The 10,318-nt window shown below is 48.6% G+C and overlaps 1 non-coding gene across 1 annotated transcript; it reads left to right on the top strand.

The window, feature by feature from the left end:
• Positions 1-7,467: 7,467 nt before the first annotated feature.
• LOC121485930 lies at positions 7,468-7,628 on the top strand. The gene has a single exon (XR_005986432.1). It is a non-coding gene; the product is annotated as a U1 spliceosomal RNA (small nuclear RNA).
• Positions 7,629-10,318: the final 2,690 nt, after the last annotated feature.

Here is a 10,318-nt window from a genome sequence, read left to right as displayed (position 1 = left end):
CGAAGTATTCCCAGCGGCCCCGGCCCCTCGAGGGCTTCATTAGGTCAGGGGGCCTGCGCTGTGCGGAACCGGGGCCGTGCGGTGAGGACCTGGCTAGAACTCGGCGCCTCCTGCACACGCGTCCTCGCCCCCGGAAGTGGGCAGACCCAGACCAGGAGCCAACTAGCAAAGGAGGCTGATTCACAGGAACTGGCCTCTTTGCTGGAGGATGGGGCTTGGCCACCAGAATCAAAATCTCCCTTTAGGGGCTCCTGGGGGGCTCAGGAGTTGAGCACTGCCTTCGGCCCAGGTCATGACCCAGCCCACGGTCCTGGGATCGAGTCCTCCATCGGGCTCCCTGCGGGGAGCCTGCTTCTCCCTCTGCCTGTGTCTCTGCCTCTCTCTCTCTCTGTGTCTCATGAATAAATAAATAAAATCCTAAAAAAAAAAAAAACCTCCCTTTATTTCAACTCTGTATATTATTTTACTTAAAATGTGCACACAGGCACGTGCACACAGGTGCACACACCCCCCGCTGGACAGCACACCTCTGAAACGTCACAGGCTGTCCCACGAGCCGTCCCACTTGCCCTGAATCTCCCCGGGTGCCACACAGCCCTACCTGAGCCCTGGCCCCTGGCCTGCAGTCCCCATTTGAACACGTGTCTCGGCGGCACTGCCTCGTCACCCCTTCTGTGACTGCGGCCTCCTCTCCTCCTGCTGTGACAGAGGAGGCTCTAGGGGGCCAAGGAAACTGCAGCCAGGGCATCTGCTCTATGCTTACGGGGAATCACGTGCCCTCCCGAGCTCCTCGCCGTCTCAGTGGGGTCCCCAGCATCCATCTCCCACGGTTACGAGACCAGCAAAAGGAAGGGGTGCTCCAAAATCCGTGAGCCTAAGGATGACGGGGTGGCCCGCTTGCTCTGTGGCAAAGCCCACGCAGGGCCTGCACCCCACACTGTCCCTTAGCAGCACAGCTCCAGGATCCCCCGCTCTCTTCCCTCCACTGTGTCGCAGCCGCTAGCAAGGACATTTTCTGGAACCTCCTGGAGGCTGCCAGGGAGAAGAACTCGCCCGGCAGTTAGGAGGCCGAGGCCTGGTCACTGGCCCTCTGACAGCGGTGGAACTTTGGTGGCAGCCTGCGGAGCACCGGGCTGTGCGCTGGAGGCACCTGCAGGTGCTGCCCGTGGTCCCCAGCACAGTCACGGCTCCCGGGCAGCGGAGCCCAGCCCCGACCATCACCCTTCCCGCCCGTCTGCGTGTTTTAGAGGCAAGACCCCCCCGCCCCCGTATTAACCCTCTCCCTCCTGGAGGTGTCCAGAGTCACTCCTGCTTCCTGCAGAACGTATCTGGTCACGAAAATACGCAGAGCACATGCCTCGTGTATTTGACTCGATGTAAAACTCTGCCTTCCCTGGGACCATCCGAGAACATTCCTCTGGGGGCTCTTTTTTTTTTTTTTTCTTAAATCTTTTTTTTTAAGATTTTATTTATTTATTCATGAGAGACACAGAAAGAGAGAGAGGCAGAGACACAGGCAGAGGGAGAAGCAGGGAGCCCGACGCGGGACTCGATCCTGGGACCCCGGGGTCACCCCCTGAGCCGAAGGCAGATGCTCAAGGCTGAGCCCCCCAGGGGCCCCTCCACTGAGGGCTCTTGGCCGAGTGAGGGACCCACACGGTCAGCAACACGTGCAATCCTGAGGGTTTTCAATCACAAGGATTTCGAAACGTTTTATCCCTTGTCCCACTTCACCCTGTTGCCCCCCAAGCCCCCAGACGGCAAGAGGGGAGCTCTTCTTTAGGTTCAAACCTGCTGGGCCATAAACTCCGGGTCACTATGCAAACCATCGGTTGTCCTAAAACCTTAGGGTATTAAGTCCTGTTGGCAAAACATGTTCAGCTCTCTGAGAGTCTGAGATCATTTCATAGGAAGGTGGCAGCCAGAGGGGGTTCACGCCGGTTTCCCCAGGGTCTCCCCGGGAGCTGGGGACTCCGCGCCGGCCGGGGGCATGCGGGCTGGTCCCCGCTGCTCCACCCCCCTCTGCCCTGCTGCTAATGTGCAGACTTCATCCAGTCGTCTCTAAACTGGTGGCCTGGGATCCCTGGGTGGCGCAGCGGTTTAGCGCCTGCCTTTGGCCCAGGGCGCGATCCTGGAGACCCGGGATCGAATCCCACGTCGGGCTCCCGGTGCATGGAGCCTGCTTCTCCCTCTGCCTGTGTCTCTGCCTCTCTCTCTCTCTCTCTCTGTGACTATCATAAATAAATAAAAATTTAAAAAAATATTTTAAAAAAATAAATAAATAAACTGGTGGCCACAGTCCGCTTTTTCTTTTTTTTTTTTTTTTTTTGGAAAGCAGCAGTGGGGTGGGGGGTGCAGAGGGGGAGGGAGAGAAAGAATCCACGCTGAGCGCGGAGCCCCGCACGGGGCTGAATCTCACGCCCCTGAGATCATGACCTGAGCTGAAATCCAGAGTCCGCGCTTAGCCGCCCGAGCCGGCCAGCGCCCCGTGCACAGGCCACTTCTGAAAATGTGTCCACCGGAGAGCTGTGTCTTTAGGTCATCCAGGACAGGCCAAGCTGCTTAGAGGCAGAGAAACGAAGACAAGAGGCCAACCCCTCCCTTCCAGGGAGCTATGCGAGCACCTGCCGGCCTGGGGCACACGGGAGCACACGGGAGCACACGGGAGCACGGCGGCGGGCAAGACCAGCTCCCGGCTCCCGTTCTTAGCAGGTGACCCCGCCGGGAAGCAGCCACACACAGGAGCAAGCCCGATCGTCTCAGCCAGTGACAAACGTCGTGCGGGACACAAACCCGTTGATGTGATACAGAGTGACCCGGGGTGAGCGCGCAGGCGGCAGGCGTGTCTTCAGACACGAGTGTGCAAAGGCCTCTCCGGGGACGTGAGGTGCAAGGGGCCACCTGCCAGAGGGGCCGGAGCGGAGCATGCGGGCAGAGGGGGCGGCCGGGCAGTGGGACCCGCATGCTGGGGGGCGGAGAGGAAGGCCAGAGTGGCCAGAGCGGCGCCAGGGCCGCGGCGGGTGGGAGAAAAGGAGGCGCGCACCTGAGGCCCGGGGGTGCATGTCGGGCCGGTGGGTACCTGGGCCGGGCGGGCTCTATTCCAAGGCACGGGGAAGCCTCCAGACGATTCCATCCAGCCGCTGGCCCATCAGGCTTGTACCCCTGCCCCGCGCCGCTGTGCCCGCACCCGCCCCAGGCCTCCCAGGCTTGGGTCCCATCACCACACCCGGAGATGAAGCGTCCAAGCCCTAAGCCGCCTGGTGCCTCCCTCGGAGATGAGCCCGGGGCCTTGCCGATCTCCGCACCCCACAGAGTCTGGCACCGCTGTGCAAACGCTCCCTCCAGCCGGTGACCCGGGACCCACGCGGTGGCAACCTGGGGCCGTGCTGGGGTCAGGAACCCCTCCGTCGTGGGCCTCCCCGAGCCCGCAGGCGGCCTGAACCCCACGGACTGCGGAGGTACACGCACGACCCCCGTGGTTTTCAGCAGCAACACAGCTCCCCGGCCACCGACTCAGCAGACAGACTCTCCCCTGGATACTACGCGGACAGGCCGTGTGCCCGGCGCTAGGACGCCGCATCGAACAGGCCTGCGTGAGTATTGCTGCACACACACTAGTGCAAACTCAGCAATTAAGGCAGCCGTTTGTTAGCTCGAAGGTTCCCTGGGTCGGGCGTCGGGCACAGCTCAGGGGAGTCTCCTGCTGAGGGTCTCACTTGGGCTGCAATCAAGATGTTGGCCCGGGGGGGTCTGATTGCCGCTGAGGCCCAGGGGCCCTCTCCGAGCTCCCCAGGTGGTGGCTGAACCCAGTTCCCTGCGGTGGCAGGAAGGAGGCCCCCGGCTCCCAGACCCCCCACAGGCCCCTGCCGCAGCGCAGCAGCTGCTTCTCCAGGACCCACAGGATCTCTGCTGCTTCAAGGCCCCGGCTTCTTCTCTTTTAGAGCGTTTGCCTGATTAGGTGAGGCCCACCCAGGATTGTCGCCCTCTTGATGCACCTCGAAGCCGACGCCCTCGGGACCTCCCTTTGCATCTGCGAAATCCTTTCGCTTTTGCCATGTGCCCCATCAGAGTCGCGCGTCTCCCCTAGGTTCCCGGGGAGGGGTTCCGTGGGGCACCCGCCCCGGGCAGCGGGAATCTCGGGGCCACCTGGCACACCACCCTGACGGAGCTCCGCTCGCAGCCGGTGGGGCCAACCTCAATACTGGCTGCGGAGGTGGCAGCGGCGCCAGGGCCCCGTGGGCCAGCATCTCACTCCATCCCTGGCTGGGTGCCATGCCCACCGCTGCCTGCCACCCCGGGTGCAGCGCTGCCTCCCCTCGCTCACACATGCTCTCACACATTCTGTGACAACTGTCAGTGGCTTATTCATCATCTCAGATTGCAACTTTCTGTTTTCTCAGACACCCACTTTAATACCCTGACATTTCCGTTCAGCCCATAACATTCTGTCAATTGTTTACATCTTCCTCTCACACTGATTGGCTTTTCAGTTGCGCTCTTGGTCTTCCCGGTCCTGGTGCGCGATGCTGACGGGGAGGCTCGGAGTCACTCCCTCACCGGCCACGCCGCCGGATCCCCAACGGAGTGCGCCCCGTCCCCGTGTCAACCGTCCCCCGAGTCACTCACAGCTTCTGCTCTGGGCTCAGGGTGGAAGCCGCCTGCGAAAGGGGCAGCCCACCCACGCAGAAATTCCTTTGGGGTCCTTCTCCAGTTTATAGCTAAAGGCCCGCTTCCAGAAGCTTCAGGTGGATGGAACTGTCCCCGGGCTCTTCACCTGCCTTTCCATCTGCCCCAGGTCTGGGCCATCAGCAGGACCCGCTACCCATGCCCCGGCCACCGCCCCGCCTTCCCTCCAGTTTGGACAGCCACCACCCCCAGCAGCCCTCCCCGACCAGGCAAACGCTTGCCAACTCGTGTTCCGCCTCCCTCCACTTGGCTTCTCCAGGCGTTTCTCCACACCGCAACAGGAGACGTCTTCTGAAAACATAACGCCTCCCTGTCCTGCAGACGACCCTGAAGGGGCTTCCCACTGCCTGAAGAACTCATTCCAAATGCCCATCTCTGGTCTACAAGGCCTGGCAAGACCTGTCGCCTCCTTACCTCTTGCCCCTTGCCAAGCCCTCCTGTGTGCTAGGTACAGGCCACGCAGGCTTTCTCTCAGCCCCTTGGGCTACCTTTCCACGGCAGGGTATGCCGGCATGTGCTATCCTTTTTGTACGGACTATTTCCTCCCACCCACGTGGGAAAATGATGAATTTTAGGATGAATGGTGTTGGGACAAATGGACAAGTGTTTGGAAACAAAAAGCAATGTTTAGCTGCATGGCTGCTGCCTACCTGCAGGCTTTGACTTACCATCAAACAGAACTCTTCCAACCACACCAGCTAACACAGGCTCCCTCTGCTATTCTCCACCTCACCACCTTGATTGTTTGCTTCATAGTCAGGGTTGTCATTTTCAGTGATTTTATTAATTTGTCTCTTTGCTTTTTTCCCTGCCTCCATGCTAGAATGCAGATCCCAGCAAGGTGGAGACCAAGATGGCATGGCTCGCCATCACACCCCCAGCCACTGCATTGCCTGGCCCCTTCTCAGGTGCCTTGTGCAGCACCAGCTCACAAAACATCTGTGGGATGAAAGGCTGGATGCAGGAGTGAAGGAATGCATGCTAACTTTGTGGTGTGAAAAATGCAAGTCCACCATGTGATTCGAAATGTAGGAGGCAGGAGGGAGGGTCTCGTCACACTTTATGTTAGACTCTGTTCTAAAGGTATAATAATTAAAACTGTGGCATTTTCAATGATGAGTAAAAACAGAACAAATGAATTGAATGGAATAAAAAGTCAAGTAAGCAAACATATCACTCAAATACTCAAACAGTTGTTTTTCAGATCAGCAGGAAAAAAAGAGATTATTTTCAAAATGGGATGGGACAGCTAACTAGCTAAGAACAAAGAGAAAAAAATAAGCTAGAGCCCTACCTCTCTACAAAGAAACAAATAAATTTTAAATAACTAAAAATTTGAATGGAAAATTAAGCCATGATATTGTAGAATAAAACTTCTGTTAATTACAATGTAATCTTGGGATAAATAAATCCTAAGTAAGACACTAGGGAAACCACTGAATATTTGACTATGTGAATATGAACAAATCAAACCTAAAAACAAAAATCATGGTAGGGAGACTTCCAGCCATCATGAAGAAAAGAGATCAGCCACCTTTTGTCCCATAAAACAAACATAAAACTGAATCAAGTCATCAAATACAAACATTTAAGGATTCTGGGAAGTGACCAAAGGTAAATGACTAATTGGAAGTGGTTATGCATGAAAAACTGCTAGAAGTTAGAGTCAGTGGGAATCTGTGGTTTTCTTCCTAGGGCTTCACCTGTCCACTTCCCTACATTGGTTGGCTCCATAATTTTGTCAGGGCAAAGCTAGCTATTAAAAAACATCATCTCTACTGCCAAAGGGGCTTGACCTGTTTTGGGGTGGAAGACAATCCTGTACCTGGTGGTACTCTCAATAAAAGTGCAAACTCAGAAGAAAATTCGTGAAAGAAATCCCATAGATTTATAAATGTGAGGTTGCAGCCACACTTGATGTGAATGGTGAAATAGCCAGAAATGTAATGGGGAGATATTAGAAGAGCTAAATAAGCTACTCACACATCCATGGCTACCCAGAGAAACTCTGGCAAGTGCAGGTAAGTCTCAAAAGAACCCAGAAGAAATTAAAATAAACCTTAAGGCAAAATTAAAAATTGCCTAAACATGGACTGCACCCCACAATCTAAGTACAAATCAATCAGCAGAATGTGGTTCGTGGAAGAGCCCAAGACATATGTGCACAACATCTTCCCAATCATCATCTCATTACAGATCTATGCAGATACAGTGGAAACTCTTAAGAAGCCAAGCTAAAAAGAATGAAATAAAAATAAGAATTTAAAAACTAAACAAATACTTTTAGCTACACATATATAGAAGACAAATCCTACAGATTAAGCTCAGGAAAAAGACCCTTCAGGAAAAACACCCCAATCCAGAGTTGCTACAATATATTTTTTACACGTCCAGTTTTCAATTTAAAAAAAAATTGCAACACACAGAGAAATAGGAAAGTATGAACTATACTCAGGGGGAAAAAAAAGGAATCATTATAAACTAATGCTGACTTGGCCCAGATGTTGGATTTGGAATTAGCAGACAGAGACTTCACAGCAGCTATTATAATAAACATGTTCAAAGAATTAAAGAACACTATGTTTAAAGAATTAAAGAAAAACTGTTGTTTCACACCATTTGCAAATATTCACTCAAAATGAACCAGGAAACTAAATAAGAGCAAAACCATAAAAACCTTAGAAGAAAACATAAGGGCAAGTCTTCATGATCTTGGACCTGGCAATGAATTCTTAGATAGGACACCAAAAGTGTGAACAACAACAACAGCAAATTAGAGAGACACTTACCTGGCAGTGGAGACACCATGATCAGGAGGGTGGGTTTCCTGGGGCAAACTTACCCATTGCACTCCTCATGCTGACCTCTATGATTTTCCCAAATGTGTGAAATGTGACTGCATAATTTAGGGTAGTGGGGGACTGTATTTGTAAAGTAGTATGGTATAGCCACTGTGGAAAATAGGTTGGTGATTCCCAAAAAAACTATACATAGGACAGCCTGGGTGGCTCAGTGGTTTAGCACTGCCTTCAGCTCAGGGCATGATCCTGGAGACCCAGGATCGAGTCCCACATCGGGCTCCCTGCATGGAGCCTGCTTCTCCCTCTGCCTGTGTCTCTGCCTCTCTCTCTGTGTCTCATGAATAAATAAATAAAATCTTTAAAAAAAAAAAAAAGCTACACATAGAATTGCCATATGACCCATAATTTTCCACTGTTAGGAATATACCCCAAAGAGTTGAAAACGCATACACAAACAAAAACACATACATGCATGGTCATAGTAATAATACTCATGATAAGAAAAAGATGGAAACAACCCAAATGTCGACCAATGAATGAATGGCTAAATAAGTCGTGATTTATACACACAATGAAATATCACTCAGCCATAAAGAGAAATGAAATATAATGTAGGTGAGCCTCAAAAACATGCTCAGCAAAAGAAACTGGACACAAAATATTGCATAATTTTGCATTTATATGAAATTCCAAGAATAGGTAAATTAATAGAAACATAATACAGATTGATAGTTTCCAGGGACTAGAGGAAGGGGGAATTGGAAGCATCTGTTTAAAGGGTACAAAATTTCTTTTTGGAGTGATTAAATATTTTAGAACCACATTGTGAGTGCACCAAATGCCACTGAATTATATACTTTAAAATATTAATTTTATGTATGTGAATATCACTGCAATAAAAAAATTTGATGAATTAAAGGAAAATACAATGACAGTGACTCCAAAGAGGAAATAACATAGAGAGTATAAAATTTAAAAATAACAGAATAAAAATGTTCTGTTTCCCTTTCTGATATTTCCCAAGTGGGAAATAATTAGGGTAGTGGGGGACTGTATTTCCCAAGTGGGAAATATCAGAAAGGGAGACAGAACATGAGAGACTCCTAACTCTGGGAAACGAACAAGGGGTGGTGGAAAGGGAGGTGGGCGGGTGGTGGGGGTGACTGGGTGACGGGCACTGAGGGGGGCACTTGATGGGATGAGCACTGGGTGTTATGCTATATGTTGGCAAATTGAACCCCAATAAAAAAAATTTTAATAAAAAAAGAATAAAAATGAAAATTCTAGAGGGAAAAATATAATAATCAAAATGAATATTCACTAAATGGCCTCAATATCATATCTGAGATGTCAGAATAAAAACTCAGTAAACTTGAAAATAACAAAATAGAACTCAGCCAACATGAAGAACAGAGAAAGATTTTTTTTAATAAACGGAGATGTAAAGATTTGTAGGATAACACCAAGCATACCAACACATATATAATGGGAATCCCAAATTTGAGAAGAGAGAGATACAGAAAGAAAAAGAATACTCAAAGAAATAAATTCCAAAAAGTTCCAAAAAAGCCACAGAATTCCAAAATTTGGTGAAAAACATCAGTCTACAGGTGCAAGAAGCTTATGCCAAATATAAGATAAGTATATTGTATTAAGCCAGTTGAAAGACAAACAAAAAGTCTTGAAAGCATCAAGAGCAGAATGTCTCAGTATGTACAGAGGAATAATATGATTAACAGTGGACTTCGCACCCAAAACAATGAAAGACAGAAGGCAATGGAATGACATATTTAAAGTGTTAAGGGGAAAATTAAAGTTGTTAATCAATAATTCTATATCCAGCAAAATAATTCTTCAAAAATAAAAGCAAACTAAGTATATTCCTAGATAAGTACTAAGAAAGTTTGTTATAGCCAACCTGCCATACTAGAAATGCTAAAAGAATTTCTTCAACATGAAAGGAAATGACACCAGATAGGAACTCAAATCCACAGGAAGAAATGCAGAGTCCAAAAGTACTAAATATGTGGATAAACATAAAGGACTGCTTAAATATACATTTTTTAAATTTTCTCTTCTCTGTGTTTCTTCCAATAATATAAGATTGCAAGGGTAATTATAAAATCATGTCATTGGGCTTATAAATCATATAGACATATATGACAATAATGCTAGAAAGGAGGGGGAAAGAAAGGAGCAATATTGAAGCAAAGTGGCTATATTTTACTTCAATAAGGTCGATATTAGCCTAAAATAAATTGTGGTACCTCATTATGTGTATTTTAAATCCATAGAGAAGTCACTATGAAAAAAATCATGTTCAAAAAATAGAAGAATAAAAATGATACACTAAAATGCTAATTGAACACAAAATAATGCAATAAAGGAGGGACAAAAATATAAATAAGACATATTGAAAACTAACAGCAAAATGGCAGATGTAAATCCAGCTACATCAATAATCATATTAATATGAAAGGACTAAATTCTACAAAAAAGGCAGAGATTATCTCATTAGATTTTTTTAAAGCAAGATTCCAGTATATTCTATCTATGAGAGACCTACTTTAGACTCAAAACTACAAACATATCAAAGTAAAAGGATAATGAAAGGTATAACATGTAAAGATTAATATAGTTAGGATGGCTATGTTAATTCAGACAAAATCACTTTTAAGAAATTTTTCTAGAGAACAAGAGATATTTCTAAATCGTGTAACACATCAGAAAAGTATAAAAGTTGTAAATGTGTATAAATCTAATAATGGAACCCCAGAACCAAGAAGAAAAACCTGACAGGACTGAAAGAAGAAACAGAATTCAATAATAAT

Source organism: Vulpes lagopus, chromosome 2, assembly GCF_018345385.1.
Source record: "Vulpes lagopus strain Blue_001 chromosome 2, ASM1834538v1, whole genome shotgun sequence".
NCBI classification, from domain to species: Eukaryota; Metazoa; Chordata; class Mammalia; order Carnivora; family Canidae; genus Vulpes; species Vulpes lagopus.
The sequence above is the reverse complement of the archived record's forward strand: the minus strand, read 5'-3'. Positions and strand labels throughout refer to the sequence as shown.